Below are 17,679 nucleotides of genomic sequence, written 5' to 3' on the forward strand. Positions count from 1 at the left end.
AATTCTGGTACAGATTGGGCAGTTGCCACCCGAAATTCATCTTTAACATCCATTTCATGCCCATAAATGGACGACACGAGGTCCATTTTCTCGCCCTCATAAGTCAGAACACTGACAAGTCATCAGCCTTGTTGCTCTTCTCCATACTGCCTCAAATACTTGAATGTCTTTTATTTCTTGGTGACCAGAACTGGACACGGTATTAAAGGTATGCTTTGACCAAGGCACTATACAGTTTAATCATAACTTCCTTTGACGTATTCTGCAGTGTTATATTCTTTAACATTATATTAGCTTTGTTGATTGCTGCTGCATATTGGCTGGATGTGCTGAATGTTGAATCTACTAAGACTCTGAGATATCTTTCAACTTCATCTCTCGTTGTTTCAACAGTGCTCATAGACTAATACAAAAGCAAAATACTGCAGATGCTGGAATCTGAAATAAAAACAGAAAATGCTGGAAATCTCAGTGGGTCAGGCAGCATCTGTGGAGAGAAAAACAGAGTTAACATTTTAGGTCAGAACTGGCGAATGTTCGAAAAGAACATATTTTTAAGAAGCACTGAAAGGGAGAGGGGAAGAAAGAACAAAAGCAAAGGTCTGTGATACAGTTCAAGGCAGGAGAGATTAGAGAGACAAAAGGGATGATGGGCCGAATTGAAATGGTAATGGCAGGAATTAGAAAAAGGTTCGTCGAGATAGGGTGTGAATGGCAGAATAATGACCAGCTGTCATTGGAGACAAAGAGGAAAAAAACATAAGATTGGGAGGGGGGAAGTGAAGAAAGCCAAAGATGGGCAGAGGTTATGCTCTGAAATTGTTGAACTCGATGTTGAATCCAGAAGGCTGTAAAGTGCATAAACGAAAGATGAGGTGTTGTTCCTCGGGCTTGCATTAGCTTCATTGGAACAGTGCAGTAGTCCGAGGATGGAGATATCAGAGTGGGAGTGGAGTGGAGAATTAAAGTGACAGTAACCGGAAGTTCAGGGTCACACTTACAGACTGAATGGAGATGTTCCGCAAAGTGGACACCCAATCTGCGCTTGGTCTCCCCAATGTAGAGGAGATCACATCGTGAGCAGCGAATACAGTGTACGAAATTGAAAGAAGTACAAGTAAATCGCTGTTTCACCTGGAAGGAGTATTTGGGTCCCTGGATAGTAGGAAAGGGAGGAACTAAAAGGGCAGGTGTTGCATCTCCTGCGCTTGCACGGAAAGGTGCCGTGGGAAGGGGATGGGTGCTGGGGGTGACTGTGGAATGGGCCAGGGTGTCGCGGAGGGAGCGGTCCCTTCGGAATGCTGAGGGGGGGGAGGGGGAGATGTGATTGGTGACGGGATCACACTGGAGGTGGCGGAAATGGCGGAGGATGATCCGTTGAACGTGGAGGCTGGTGGGGGTGAAAGGTGAGGACAAGGGGAACCCTGTCGTGGTTCTGAGAGGGAGGGGAATGGGTGAGAGCAGAAGTGCGGGAAATAGAACGGACATGGTCGAGGGCCATGTTAACCACGGTGGAGGGGAATCCTCGGTTGAGGAAAAAGGAAAACATGTCAGAGGCACTGGTGTGAAAGGTGTCATCATCAGAGCAGATGCAACGAAGACGGAGAAATTGGGAGAATGGAATGGAGTCCTTACAGGATGTGGGGTGGGAGGAAGTGTAGTCCAGGTAGCTGTGGGAGTCAGTGGGCTTACAGTGGATACTGGTCGAAAGCCTAACCCCAGAAATGGAGACAGAGAAGTGGGGAAGGGAAGGGCAGAGTCGGAGATGGACCATGTGAAGGTGAGGGAAAGGTGGAAATTAGATGCAAAGTGAATTAAATTTTCTAGTTCAGGGCGAGAGCAGGAACCGACACCGACACCGTCATCAATGTATCGGAAAAAAAGGTGAAGGAGGGGACCCGAGTAGGACTGGAATGTTCTACATATCCCATGAAAAGGCAGGCATAGCTAGGACCACCTTTAATTTGGGGAAAGTATCTGGAGTTAAAGGAGAAGTTGTTCAATGTGAGAACAAGTTCAGCCAGGCGGAGGATGATGGTGCTGACTGGGGACTGGTTAGGCCTCTGCTCGATGAAGAAGCAAAGTGCACTCAGGCCATCCTGGTGGGGGACGGTAGAGAGATTGGACATCCATGGTGAAAAGGAAACAGTTGTGGTCAGGAAACTAGAAACTGTTAAAGTGACGGAGGGCATCAGAGGAGTGTCGGATGTAGGTGGGAAGAGAGTGGGCAAGGGGAGAAAAACTAGAGTCGAGATAGGAAGAAATAAGTACTGTGGGGCAAGAACAGGCTGAAACGATGGCAGTCCTGTTTGTGGATCTTGAGAAGGAGGTAGAAGCAGGTTGTGCAGGGTTGGGGAACTATGAGGTTGGTGGCTGTGGAGGGAAGATCTCCAGAGGAGATGAGGTCAGTGACAGTCTGTGAAATGATGGCTTGATGTTCAGTAGTGGGGTCATGGTCCAGGGGGAGGTAGATGGAGGTGTCAGAGAGTTGGCGATCAGCCTCTGCAAGGTAGAGGTCAATTTGCCAAACAACAACACCGCCACCCTTGTCAGCAGGTTTAATGACAAGGTTAGGGTTGGATCTGAGCGAGCAGAGATCTCATAGAAACATATCAAATTCTGACGGGACTGGACAGGTTAGACGCAGGAAAAATGTTCCCGATGTTGAGGAAGTCCAGAACCAGGGGTCACAGTCTAAGGATAAGGGGTAAGCCATTTAGGACCAAGATGAGGAGAAACTTCTTCATTTAGAGAGTTGTGAACCTGTGGAATTCTCTACCACAGAGAGTTATTGATGCCAGTTCGCTATCCCATCTCCTTTTCCTTTCTGTCTATCCTTCCTGAATGTTGAATACCCCTGGATGTTGAGTTCCCAGCCTTGGTCACCCTGGAGCCATGTCTCTGTAATACCAATTATATCATATTCATTAATAGCTGCCTGCGCAGTTAATTCGTCCACCATATTATGAATACTCCTCGCATTGAGGCACAGAGCCTTCAGACTTGTCTTTTTAACACACTTTGTCCCTTTAGAATTTTGCTGCAATGTGGCCCTTTTTGATTTTTGCCTTGGGTTTCTCTGCCCTCCACTTTTACTTTTCTTCGTTCTATCGTTTGCTTCTGCCCCCATTTTACTTCCCTCTGTCTCCCTGCATAAGTTTCCAATCCCCTGCCATATTAGTTTACCCCCACGCCAACAAGCACTAGCAAACACTCTGGTCCTGCCCAGGTGCAGACCGTCCGATTTGTACTGGTCCCACCTCCCCCAGAACCGGTTCCAATGTCCCAGGAATTTGAATCCCTCCCTCCTGCACCATTCCTCAAGCCACATATTCATCTTAGCTATCCTGCTATTTCTACTCTGACTAGCACGTGGCACTGGTAGCAATCCTGATATTACTACATTTGAGGTCCTGCTTTTTAATTTAACTCCAAGCTCCCTAAATTCAGCTTGTAGGACCTCATCCCGTTTTTTATCTATTCGTTGATACCTATGTGCACCACGACAACTGGCTGTTCACCCTCCCCCTCCAAAATATCCTGCAGCCGCTCTGAGACATCCTTGACCCTTGCACCAAGGAGGCAACATACCACCTGGAGTCCCAGTTGCAACCGCAGAAACATCTATCTATTCCCCTTACAATGGAATCCCCTACCACTATAGCTCTCCCAATCTTTTTCTTGCCCTCCTGTGCAGCCGAGCCACCCATGGTGCCATGAATTTAGCTGCTGCTGCCCTCCCCTGATGAGTCATTCCCCCCAACAGTACCCAAAACAGTGTATTGTTTTGCAGGGGGATGACCACAGGGGACCCCTGCATTACCTTCCTTCCACTGCTCTTCCTGCTGGTCACCCATTCCGTCTCTGCCTTTGTAACCTTTTCCTGTGGTGTGACCAACTCACTAAATATGCTATTCACAACATCCTCAGCATCACGGATGCTCCAGAGTGAATACCCCCTCAGCTCCAGTGCCGCAATGCGGCCTGTCAGGAGCTGCAGCTGGACATACTTCCCGCAAATGTAGTTGTCAGCGACATTGGTCGTGTCCCTGATTTCCCACATAGCACAGGAGGAGCATGGCACAGCGCTGTGCTCCACTGGATTGACTGAATCCTTAAATTACTTAATTTACTTAATTTGGCAACAATGACAAAGGTGATGAGAAAAAGAAAAAAGATAAAGAAAAGAGAAAAACTACTTTTGGCTGTGACGTCACACCTCGATCACTTTTTGCTTCTTTGTTTACTACCTGCATCTGCTGCAGCTGCAGCTAGCTACTCCCTTTCTGCCGCTGCTTGCTCTCAGCTGCCACCCTTTGTAGCCCCGCTCACCCGCCGACCTCCTCTTGCGATGCTGCTCCCTCTCTGCCGTTGCTCGCTTTCAGCTGCCGCCCTTTGCAGTCGCACTCACCCGCCGACCTCCTCTCGCAATGCTGCTCCCTCTCTGCCACTGCTCGCTGTCACCCGCTGCCCTTTGTAGTATCGCTCACCCGCCGACCTCCTCTCGCAATGGTAGAGAGGTAGAGCTGGGTGTCATCAGCGTACATTTGGAAACTGACTCCGTGTTTTTGGATGATGCCGCATATAGATGATAAACAGGATGGAGCCAAGGATAGATCCTTAGGGAGTGGGGCGGGGCGGGGGGAAAACCAGAGGCAACGGTGCAGGGGTGTCAAAGGCTGCAGCAGGTCGAGAAGGAATAGTTTGCAATCATTTATGACTTTAAAAAGAGCTGTTTCAGTACTGTGGCAGGAGCAGAAACCTGATTGGGAGGGATTCAAACATGAAGTTGTGGGAAAGATGGGCTCGGATTTGGGAGGCGACAACACGTTGAAGGACTTCATAGAGGAAAGGGAGGTTGGAGATGGGGCGGCAGCTTGCAAGGATCCTATCTGACCAACCTCCTTGGTTTCTTTGAGGAAGTGACAATCCACAGAAGTGATAAACCCTACTTCCAAATGACACAGAAATTAAGGTTGTGGCAAGTTTCACAGGGCTGTAAGTGCAGTCTGACTGGTGCAGATATCTTACAGGTCTAACTGTAAGAATCAAAGCTCATCCAAGGACTTCTTTGTCAAAGTCCAACCTCCTTCTGGAGGTTATTATAAGGAAATCATAAATGTTGGAGAGGAACCAGTAGATTGGAACAAAAAGAGTGACAAAACAGGAATGGAACCAAAACTAATAGATCTCTAGTCATCTGTGCCTGTTTTGTCACTCTTTGAATTTGGGCACTATATTAGCCTGTTCCAATCTACTGGTTCCTCTCCAACATCTATAATTTTGAATATCTCTATTAGATTTCCCCTTAACCTTCTCTGCTCTAAGGAGAACAATCCCAGCTTCCCCAATCTCACCACAGAGCTGAACTTCCTCATCCCTGGGATTGTCATGCATTCAACTGTCATTGTAATCCATGTATAAACTGACCTAAGTTGTACACCGTGAGGACACTGACCACTAGGTGGTGAACTTGTGGGATGCACTCCTAACCTGGACTTTCAGGTATAAAAGGGGAAGCTCCACTCATCTTCTCCACTTCAGTGCTGGCTAATAAAGATTACTGGTCACAGAGTGACCTTCTCTCTAGTATGGGCCTCGTGTGCATTTGAACTGTACAGTAAGGCTATATCATTGGCAACGAGAAACTGGGATTTAAACCACGCGAGCATGGCCACTAGCAGCACAGATGAGAGGTACTGTGTTGGTGATGATTGGGACGATTTTATTGAGAGACTACAGCAAAGTTTCGTCACTAAGGAATGGTTGGGACAGGATTCGGCTGACAAACGCAGGGCTTATCTCCTGATGGTTTGTGGATCCAGGACATACTCCCTGATGAAGGACCTTCCAGCACCAGAGAAGCCAGCAGACAAGACTTTTGAAGAGCTCAGTAAGTTTATCGGGGAACATTTTAAACCGGCAAGTAGCATGCACATGGCGAGACATCGGTTTTATACGCACCGGCGGCGAGAAGGACAAAGCGTTCTAGACTTCGTGGCAGACCTCCGGCGACTGGCGAGCCTATGTAGGTTCCCAGATACATGCAGAGCGGAGATGCTGCGAGACTTTTTTATTGAGAGCATCGGGCACGCTGGGGTTTTCAGGAAACTGATTGAGACCAAAGACTTGACCCTGGAAACGGCGGCTTTGATGGCCCAGACATTTATCTCAGGGGAGGAAGAGACCAGAATGATGTTTGACAAAAACCTTGGTTTAAATGCAGCAAATGGACAGGGAGTCAACATTGTTAACGCGACACACAGTTCTCCAGGCAGACAGGGGAAATCGGACATGCCCGAGCATGTAGTCGAACCCAAAGGGGGAATTCAACAGAGACAATGGCGAGCTGAACGGCGATTCATGCCATCGCAAGGTACTGGAATTCTTTGAGGATATAACGAGCATGGTGGATAGAGGTGTACCAATGGATGTGGTGTATTTAGATTTCCAAAAGGCATTCGATAAGGTGCCACACAAAAGGTTACTGCAGAAGATAAAGGTACGCGGAGTCAGAGGAAATGTATTAGCATGGATCGAGAATTGGCTGGCTAACAGAAAGCAGAGAGTCGGGATAAATGGGTCCTTTTTAGGTTGGAAATCGGTGGTTAGTGGTGTGCCACAGGGATCGGTGCTGGGACCACAACTGTTTACAATATACACAGATGACCTGGAAGAGGGGACAGAGTGTAGTGTAACAAAATTTGCAGATGACACAAAGATTAGTGGGAAAGCGGGTTGTGTGGAGGACACAGAGAGGCTGCAAAGAGATTTAGATAGGTTAAGCGAATGGGCTAAGGTTTGGCAGATGGAATACAATGTCATCAAATGTGAGGTCATCCACCTTGGAAAAAAAAACAGTAAAAGGGAATATTATTTGAATGGGGAGAAATTACAACATGCTGCGGTGCAGAGGGACCTGGGGGTCCTTGTGCATGAATCCCAAAAAGTTAGTTTGCAGGTGCAGCAGGTAATCAGGGAGGCGAATGGAATGTTGGCCTTCATTGCGAGAGGGGTGGAGTACAAAAGCAGGGAGGTCCTGCTGCAAATGTACAGGGTATTGGTGAGGCCGCACGTGGAGTACTGCGTGCAATTTTGGTCACCTGACTTAAGGAAGGATATACTAGCCTTGGAGGGGGTACAGAGACGATTCACTAGGCTGATTCCGGAGATGAGGGGGTTACCTTATGATGATAGATTGAGTAGACTGGGTCTTTACTCGTTGGAGTTCAGAAGGATGAGGGGTGATCTTATAGAAACATTTAAAATAATGAAAGGGATAGACAAGATAGAGGCAGAGAGGTTGTTTCCACTGGTCAGGGAGACTAGAACTAGGGGGCACAGCCTCAAATTACGGGGAAGCCAATTTAAAAGTGAGTTGAGAAGGAATTTCTGCCCTCAGAGGGTTGTGAATCTGTGGAATTCTCTGCCCAAGGAAGCAGTTGAGGCTAGCTCATTGAATGTATTCAAATCACAGATAGATAGATTTTTAACCAATAAGGGAATTAAGGGTTATGGGGAGCAGGCGGGTAAGTGGAGATGAGTCCACGGCCAGATCAGCCATGATCTTTTTGAATGGCGGAGCAGGCTCGAGGAGCTAGATGGCCTACTCCTGTTCCTAATTCTTATGTTCTTATGTTCTTATGCATGTAATGGGGCCATCAACACCTGTCAATGGTGCGTTTAAGGACAGTTATAGAGACAGTCCGAGACGATCGACTGGTAATGGACCTTTTGTTTCCAACAATGGCTCATGTTGGAGGTGTGGAGGCAAACACACAGCCAGAGCTTGCAGCTATCAGCAATATACCTGCAGAAACTGCAACGTCAGCGGTCACTTGGTGCATATGTGCAGGAAGCCTGCAGCCAGGTTGATTTATGAGGAGGACGGGCCCGACGTAAGCCCTACGAGGCCAAATGGACACTGGGGGAAATTGCTGGAAGCTGAAGTTCAGCGAGTTCATGTGGAGCACATATACAGTTCATACACCAGGACGCCACCGATAATGATGAAAGTTCTCCTCAATGGCATCCCAGTATCAATGGAGCTAGACACAGTGCCCGGCCAGTCCCTGATGAGTATCAAACAGTTCGACAAGTTGTGGGCGTCCAAGGCCAGGAGGCCAAAATTATTGCCGATTGACGCACAGCTACAGACATATACAAAGGAGATCATTCCGGTGCTAGGCAGCGCCATGGTAGTCATGACCCACAAATATTCGGAGAACAGGTTGCCACTCTGGATTGTCCCGGGAGATGGTCCCGCACTGCTGGGGAGGAGTTGGCTTGCTGTCATGAACTGGAAATGGGGCGATGTCAATGCAATTTCTTCTGTGGAGCGAATATCATTCTCACAGGTCCTGGACAAATTTGACTCACTATTTCAACCCTGCATTGGCACTTTCATGGGGACCAAGGTAGTGATTCACATAAACCCGGACGCCAGGCCAGTACACTACAAGACCAGAGCGGTGCCGTATGCGATGCGGGAAAAGATAGAAGGCGAATTGGACCACCTGCTGAGGGAAGGCATCATCTCGCCAGTTGAATTCAGTGACTGGGCGAACCCGATTGTGCCGATGCTCAAGGCGGATGGGTCGGTCAGGATATGTGGTGTTTACAAGGCCACCATCAATCGGGTGTCACTCCAAGAGCCGTAACCGCTACCGAGAGCGGAGGACCTCTTTGCGATGCTATCCGGTGGCAAACTTTTTTCAAAATTGGACGTGATGTCTGCTTACCTGACCCAGGAGCTGGTGAGTGAGTCAAAGAAGCTGACCACCATCACTACACACAAGGGGTTGTTTGAGCACAACAGATGTCCGTTCGAGGTTCGCTCGGCCGCCGTGATCTTTCAACGAAACATGAAAAGTCTCAAGTCGATTCCAAGGACAGTGGTTTTTCAAGACAACATCCTCATCATGATACTGAAGAACACATCCACAACCTGGAGGAGGTGCTATGCAGACTGGACCGGGTAAGTCTGCGACTGAAAAAGGCGAAGTGCTTTTTCCTAGATCCAGAGGTAGAATTCCTGGTGATGAGGGTAGCAGCAGACGGGATCAGACTTACTGCGTCCAAAATGGAAGTGATCCAGAGAGCACCCAGACCCCGTAACACGACGGAGCTGCGTTCGTTCCTGGAGCTCCTGAACTATTTTGGTAACTTTCTTCCCAAATTGAGGACGCTGTTAGAGCCACTATATGTGCTCCGATGCAAAGGTCGCGAATGGGTCTGGGGGGACAGCCAGGAAAGGGTTTTTGATAGAGCATGCAATTTGTTATGCTCCAACAATCTGTTAACGCTATATGACCCATGTAAGAAACTTGTTTTAACGTGCGATATGTCGTCCTATGGGGTCGGGTGTGTGTTGCAACATGTTAATGCCAAGGGTCAGTTATAGCCGGTAGCTTATGCCTCCAGAAGTCTGTCCCAGGTAGAAAGGGGCTACGGGATGGTAGAAAAGGAAGTGCTAGCATGTGTATATGCAGTAAAAAAAATGCACCAGTACCTGTTTGGCAGGAAATTTGAGCTGGAGACAGATCACAAACCCCTAACATCCCTTTTGTCTGACAACAAGGCCATAAATGCAAATGCGTCGGCCCGCATACAGAGGTGGGCACTCACGTTAGCCGCCTATGACCACACAATTCGGCACAGACCGGGCACTGAAAACTGTGCCGATGCACTCAGCAGGCTCCCACTAGCCACCACTGAGGGGGCAACCGAGCATGCTGCTGAGATGGTCATGGCTGTTGAAGCTTTCGAAAGCGAAGGCTCACCCGTGACAGCCCGTCAGATCAAAGTCTGGACAAATAGAGCACCGCTACTGTCTTTAGTCAAGAAATGTGTCCTGAATGGGGACTGGGCAGCCATGTACGGGGCATGCCCTGAAGAATTTAAACCATTTCACAGGCGCAAGGATGAACTTTCGATTAAGGCCGATTGCCTACTATGGGGAAACCAAGTAGTCATGCCCCAGATGGGCAGAGTGGCATTCATCCGAGAACTCCACAATGAGCACCCGGACATTGTCATGATGAAAGCAATTGCCAGGTCACATGTTTGGTGGCCAGGGTTAGATGCAGACCTGGAACTTTGTGTTCGCAGGTGCAACACGTGTGCCCAGCTGGGCAATGCGCCCAGGGAAGCCTCTCTTACCCCCTGGTCCTGGTCCCCCAAGCCATGGTCACGCATCCATGTGGACTACACAGGTCATTTCATGGGAAAAATGTTTTTGGTTGTAGTAGACGCCTACTCCAAATGGATCGAGTGTGACATTCTCAATTCAAGTACATCCTCTGCCACGGTAGAAAGTCTACGGGCAATGTTCACCGACCATGGTCTACCGGACGTCTTGATCAGCGACAATGGCCCGTGCTTTACAAGCATTGAATTCCAGGACTTCATGGCAGGAAATGGTATCAACCATGTCAGAACGGGCCTCAAATGGCCAGGCGGAACGAGCAGTGCAGATAATCAAACAGGGGATGCTCAGAATCCAAGGGGGTTCACGACAAAGCTGCTTATCACGCCTCCTGTTGGCCAATAGATCCCGACCACAGTTGCTCACAGGGGTTCCACCCGCAGAGCTGCTAATGAAAAGGACGCTTAAAACCAGGTTATCCCTTATAGATCCCACCATGAAAGAAATTGTTGAGAGCAGGCGCCGGTCACAATGTGACTACCATGACGGGAATGCGAGAGCGCGATGTATTGATGTCAATGACCCTGTCTTTGTCCTCAACTATGCTGCAGGGTCCAAATGGCTTGCAGGCACTGTGATTGCCAAAGAGGGGAATAGGATTCTGGTAGTTAAACTTACCAATGGACAAATCTGCTGCAAACACGTGGATCAAACAAAAAGGAGGTTCAGCAACCCCATAGAAGAAGCAGAGGAAGAACATGATGTAGAGTTCACTCCACCACTATTGACCGAACACCGGAACCAAGTGGAGGAGAGCCCAGTCACTGTGGGCAGTCCGAACAGGCCTGAGGCACCGCAAACAGCAGACACTCAGGCCAGCGCCCAACAACCGGAGCCCCAACTCAGGCGCTCTACAAGGGAGCGTAAACCACCAGAGAGACTTAACCTGTGATCCCAATAAGACTTTGGGGGGGAGGTGATGTCATGTATTCAACTGTCATTGTAATCCATGTATAAAATGACCTAAGTTGTACACCGTGAGAACACTGACCACTAGGTGGTGAACCTGTGGGAGAGACTCCTAACCTGGACTTACAGGTATAAAAAGGGAAGCTCCACCCATCTTCTCCACTTCAGTGCTGGCTAAAAAAGGTTACTGGTCACAGAGTGACCTTCTCTCTAGTATGGGCCTCGTGTGCATTTGTACTGTATAGTAAGGACATATCAGGGATCATCATGGTAAATCTCCTCTGTACCCTCTCCAGGACCTTAACATCCTTCCTAAAGTGCAGTGCTGAGGCCCAACCAGTAATTTGTAAAGGTTTAGTATGATTTCCTTGTTTTTGTATTCAATGCCCCTATTTACAAAGCCAAGAATCCCGTACACTTTCTTAACTGTCTTCTCAACTTACTTTGCCACCTTCTAGGATTTGTGAATATACACGCTCCGGTCTCTCTTCTCTTACACCTACTTCAAAATACTACCATTTAGATTATACTGTCTCTCCATATTGTTTTGTCTAAACTGCATCACTTCACACTTACATCATTAAATTGTGTTTGCCATGTGCCTTTCCATTTCACTAGTCTGTCTATGTCCTCATGATGTCTGTTGCTATTGTGGATATCTGAACGGAATATATGGAATTAAGGACAGTAAAGTAAACGGGATATATGAAAATGTATAAGCCATGGAAGAATAGCTGGGAGAATGTCAGATTGCAAATAGTGCAACATCAGCATAGCTAACAGTCTGTCTCAAGGTTTCAAGTCACTAATCCTGCCAATAATATATAATTGTAACATGAAATACATCTGCAGAATTGCAAGGTCTCAGTAAATAGTCACACCATTAGATTGAAACATTTAGAGGCAATACTTGAGCTTTCAAGAAGAACATCTCATATAGATTGACTAATGAGTGGCTGAGTTAGACTGTCAATCCATTTGTATTTTGTTATCTGATTTCAAAACTGTATAACTGTTAACGCTTTACGATGTAACTTCACCTATCCTTAGGGAGTGTGTACGCTCTATCCAGAGAGTATATCTTCTGTCTGATAGGTCTTACTGGCCGGTAATAAAGACTGCTTTGTTCAAAGCACAAGAGGTATTCGACTCAGTAATTTTACTGAACCAGATTGAAGTAAAAGAATCCAGGAATTAACATTTGGTGTCAGAAGTGGGATCTCAACGGACGACTGCCGAAAACTTGCGAATTAAGAGCCAGACTAGCCTTGGACGAGACGAGGGGAAAATGGCCACTGGAGTGAGTATGATTTCAATACTGCTCCAGTTTCCCCCGGTTTCAAAAGTCTGAGGAAAGTTTATCCACTCGCTGGTTCTCAGGTAGTGTCTGAACGAGATCCAGGACAATCTGGTGAATACCTTTCAAACTTAGAATAGGGATAGAGATAGGGAAATTGCGCGATGACGCAAACCAAGCGGCGACTTGGAAAGATAGTTAGAGCTAGATAGGGATAGATGATCAATCATGGATCCAAAAAAAATTAATAGGAAAGAAAAGAGACTCTTGTGAATGTCTGTTTAAATGAGAAATGCTTCTGTGACTTTTACTGTAAAAAAAAAAGCCGGGGAGTTGTGGTTTGTTTTATCTCAAACAGAATGAAAGTTTGTTTTAACCCTTCGTAGTGTTGTCCTGTATGTGGGAAGTTTAAGAGTGTGAACCTTATTGAATTACATATATTCGGATGACAAGTTGCGGAGCCAGGAAATGCCCAAAGGATAGGTTTGTTAAAAAAAAAAGAAAAAATTACATGGTCCCGGTGGTTAAAAAAAAAAGAGAAAAACTTGTTGAAAGCAAACATTCAGAGAAGGCACAGCAAAACAACTGAGATGGATTCAAAAGGATTTAAAAAAAAAATTATATTAAATAACACGACCTTGAGGCTGGAACAATTGAGATAACGAAAAGCAGTCCACAGCCTACGTGCCAGACTTCTCTCTAGTTATAAAAAAAATAATGTACTAAATAGGTGCTGAAAGAAAAAAATGTTCTGAGATTTTAAATTATGAAAAATATAAAATCACTCCTGTCCAATTGGCAGAAAAACTCCATTAAATTAGGGCTTTCATTGACTGATTGAATTTAAACTGCGCAGTAACGCGAAAGGATAGGGAAATTTGGAGACTAAAAGAAATTAATTGAGGCTCATAAGAAATCAAAATTAGAAAATTAGGCTCACAGGGAATAAAATGGGGATTTAAATAGAAGATAGGTGTTCAACTCAGGTACGACGTCGACCTTGTATATCACTTGGCCCGTCTAGGCTCTGATTGAATTTAAAAAAAAACCCCCGCAGCAACTCTGAAGGTAGGGCCGAAGCGAACGCGCAGTGACGTAAACGCGCAGTGAAGCGAACGCGCAGTGACGTCAACGCGCAGTGACGTAGATGCGCGGTGACGTAAACGCGCAGTGACGGCGACGCGTAGTGACGCAGAGGCGCAGCAACGCGAATCACGAAAGTCAGTGCTAATGGCAGTAAGTCTGTAAGTTTTAAAGTGTTTAGAGTTTTAAGTAAAGTTTTAAGTATTGAAATCACGCGGCGACGCGAACCGCGCGGCGACGCGGGTAAGTGTTAGAAGTCTTTGTCTATTTTGTAAATCGCGCGGTGACGCGAACCGCGCGGCGACGCGGGTAAGTGTTAGAAGTCCTTGTTTATCTTTTAAAGTTTAAAGTATCTTAACTCGCGTGGCGACGCAAGCCACGGGTCGACGCGGATTGCGCGGCGACGTGAACTGCGAGGCAACGCGGATTGCGCGGCGACGTGAACTGCGAGGCGACGTGGTAGTTTAGTATTGAAATCGCGCGGCGACGCGGGTAAGTGTTAGCATTAGTAAAGTTTGGTTATTTGGAGTTAGTTAAAGTCAGTGTTAGTTCTGTAAAGTCTGTGTCTATTTTTAAGTTTGTTTAAATTGCATGACGACACGAACGGGTAGCGACACAGTAATACGAGGGGCAGTGTGAAAATGGGTAATCAGTTAGATAAAACCACGGATGCGGAGAGTCCGCTACAAAAGCTATGTGAGGAATTCCCTGAAAGAGCTGAAGACTTTAGAAAATTATCAGGAGCCCTGAACAAATTATTAGGGGATGACCAGTGGCCTCTAAGTGACACTAGAAGCGTAGAGGTTAAAAAAAAAGCACAGGGATTAATTTGGAGAAGGGGACGAGGAAAAGGGGATAAAAAAATGTAATTGCAACCTGGCGACATTATTGTCAGAAATTAAAAGATGCATCACTTCTATCGAGTTGGCAAACAAATGCTATTAAATTAGGACTTGCATTGACAGAGGGAACACATGTTAAAACTGTAGACGTCTTAAAAAAAAAAGAATGAATGTGCGCACGAGAAACTTGCTAAGAAATCCTCTGGGACCTCTGAGAAAGGTATTGATCAACTACAAGTTAAAATGGCTGGCTTTGTGTTAACCGAGGCTGATGATGAAATTGATGAGTGGCCACTGACTCAGCGCCCAACGGCGCCTCCCGCACCCCCTGACCTCTTGCTCCAGTCCTCTTCCCAACACCCTCCACCTAACACTCCGGTAAAAAGAGTTAGGAACAACCACATATCACCAAAGCAACAAACCCAAACTGACTCCTCATCCTCTGATAGCGATTCGGATCCCCAGTTCACAGGCAATATAGCCGAAAGGACCAGATCTCACACTCGAAAGGGCAGAACTATATCTCAACATCACAAACAGTCCCGTAAATCTTCTAGTCAACCTACCAGTCCAAGTTGTGAAAGACATAGCAAACACCCCCGCCGATCGAGACGCAGAACTGTCAAGCAGTCAGACAGCTCTGAAACATCCTCCGGCCTAGAAATGATTTCCAAGATCCCAAAGTCCCGACACCAATTCCCTGTCAGACCAATGCCAAACCCTGATGCACAACAAGCTGCAGACCACCTCTCTATAGATGTCTGTGATCTTCAAACAACTCTTTGATTGCTCACGCTATCCGGACAGATGGAAAGGGCAGTTAGATATTATTGGCAGAAAAAGAAAGGGGAGGGGGGAGGTGCGCCCCCAACCCGGGTCAAGACTAAATACGTGACTAGAAAGGAAGAGCCATCTCGGGAGGAAGGATCAATAGAACCGTAGTGTGGCATACAGGATTGGATGGATAAGCAAGGATACGGTTATACTAAACAACCAAACGGCCCGAGCCCTGCTAATAAACCTCCCTATTGTCCCCGGCATGGTATGGGAAGAGGCCGGGACTGGGTAAGAGGAATTGACTGTTTTAATTGTGGGCAGGAAGGACATTGGAATAAAAATTGCCCCTACCGTCAGCATGGAAAAGGAAGAGGAGGAAGAGGAGGGGGGCAAGGGGGGAGAGGAGGATCTTACACTAACTTCTCCCAGAACAACCCCTTTGGTCAATTGTCCCCCGATTGACTACGCAACTTGATTGTACAGGGATCCTCCCCGGACGACGAACCCATTCTGAATGAGTGGCAACCCTTTTTGATAGATACGGGAGCCTTCATGTCTTCTGTACAATCAAAGCTTAAACTCCCTGCTTCTACTGAAACACAGGAACTTTCAGGATTCCTGGGACAAATCTCGACATTCCCAGTGTCAGAACCGGTTAAAATGGGTTACCAGGAAGAATTGGTGGAACATCGAGTTGTTATCACAACCAATCTGGACTGTAACTTGATGGCTAGAGACCTCCTTTGCAAATTCCAGTTGCATTTGGAGTGTGGAGATAATGGGATTATTGTAAAACAGGAAACCCTTAAGCGGCAGTATTATACCACTAGAACCCCTCAGTGGTGGTCTCTGGACCTGCCGCAGGCACCCTATCACGTGACCCTAGCATACGATCCCAGTGGAAAGAATCAGGACCTGCAGAACTTTTATCAGGATCACGAAGGGGAAGTGAAGGGAATTCTATTAAGGGCTAAAGTGACTGGACTGGAAAGAGAGGCAGATTTTGTGGAAGTGGATAAGAATCTGTGGAAACAGCCCCTAACAATGGCACCGCATATTGCTCGTGAAGTATTAGCCCCTCACCATGCTAAAGATTTGGGAGTTATGGTACGTAAGGCCATAGATGAGGCTGACCCTACCAGCCGGGATGTGCAAATTGTAAAACATGGCCGAACAGTCCAATTTAATGGGGACCCCGAGAAAGTATTAACAACTCTACGGCATCATACTGGCTCGGACATACCTGATTATGTGGATCCTCATGTGTGGGCAGAGGACCCCTTCCAAGTGGGTTATACTCCCATTAATTGAGATCCCAGTGCAGGGCAATGTGTACTGGCCCTCTATCCGACAGAACCCACTGAAATCACAGGCAATCCTAAACTGACTTTTCAGCACTATACTGCAATTAATCCGGCCTGTTTTCTTACTGAGCCACCCCAAGATGAGGAAGAACCCAGTCATGATTGCTTATCTTTAATTTAAGAGGCCACATCAGTCAGGGAAGATTTAGTTGATGTACCAATGGAAGATCCAGACTGTATTCTTACTGAGCCACCCCAAGATGAGGAAGAACCCAGTCATGATTGTTTATGTATGTTGACGGAAGTACTTCTATTAATCCAGAAGATACACGAATCTCAGGATACACCATAGTAAACCAGGAGAATCAGGTCTTGGAATCTGCTGCTTTGAAACCGCCTATTCTGCTCAACAAGCTGAACTATTCGCCCTCACCCAAGCCTGTATCCTGGCTAAAGATCTCAAAGTCGATATCTATACCGACTCTAGGTATGCCTTTGGGGTGTCCCATGATTTCGGACAATTATGGAAAAATAGGGGATTCCTAACCTCACAGGTTGAGATATCTCATAAACAGTTAGTATCTGATTTGTTGCAAGCACTCATGTTCCCCAAACGCATTGCCATTGTCAAATGTACCGCCCATACTACCGGAAATTCTCTGGTTGATATAGGGAATCGTTGTCCTGACCAAGAGGCCAAACAGGCCTCTCGTGACCAACAGATGGTAGTGCCCAAAATTATGAGTCAGACTGAAAATCCTGCGAAGGATAAGTTAGCCTCGGAAAAACCAATGCCAACCATCCAAGATGTTATAAAAACACAGGGGGACGCTCCTGAAAAAGATAAACTGTTGTGGAAATATTATGCATGTACTTATGACAATGTTTCTAAACTCTGGACCACTCCCGCGGAACAGACTTGCATGTCTGACGAGTTGGCCTCATGGGTTATAGAATATCTGCATTTTGCTACTCATTGTGGAGCAAGGACCACGAGTGACACACTTTTGGCTACTTGGTGGCACCCTAAACTCCAGGCGCTCACCCAGAACATCAGTAGTCGTTGCCTGGTTGGCCAGCAACATAATCCAGGGAAGGGAGTCCCCTGTGATTGTGTGATTGTAAAACGCCCCTACCCGAAGGTCCCTTTGAGACATTTCAGTTGGACTACATTGAGTTGCAAAAAGTTCAGTGTTACAGATATGTGTTAGTAATAGTAGATGTGTTTAGCAGATGGATTGAAGCCTACCCTAATCTGGA

The sequence above is a fragment of the Pristiophorus japonicus genome, chromosome 17 (assembly GCF_044704955.1).
Source record: "Pristiophorus japonicus isolate sPriJap1 chromosome 17, sPriJap1.hap1, whole genome shotgun sequence".
Classification (NCBI taxonomy): Eukaryota; Metazoa; Chordata; class Chondrichthyes; family Pristiophoridae; genus Pristiophorus; species Pristiophorus japonicus.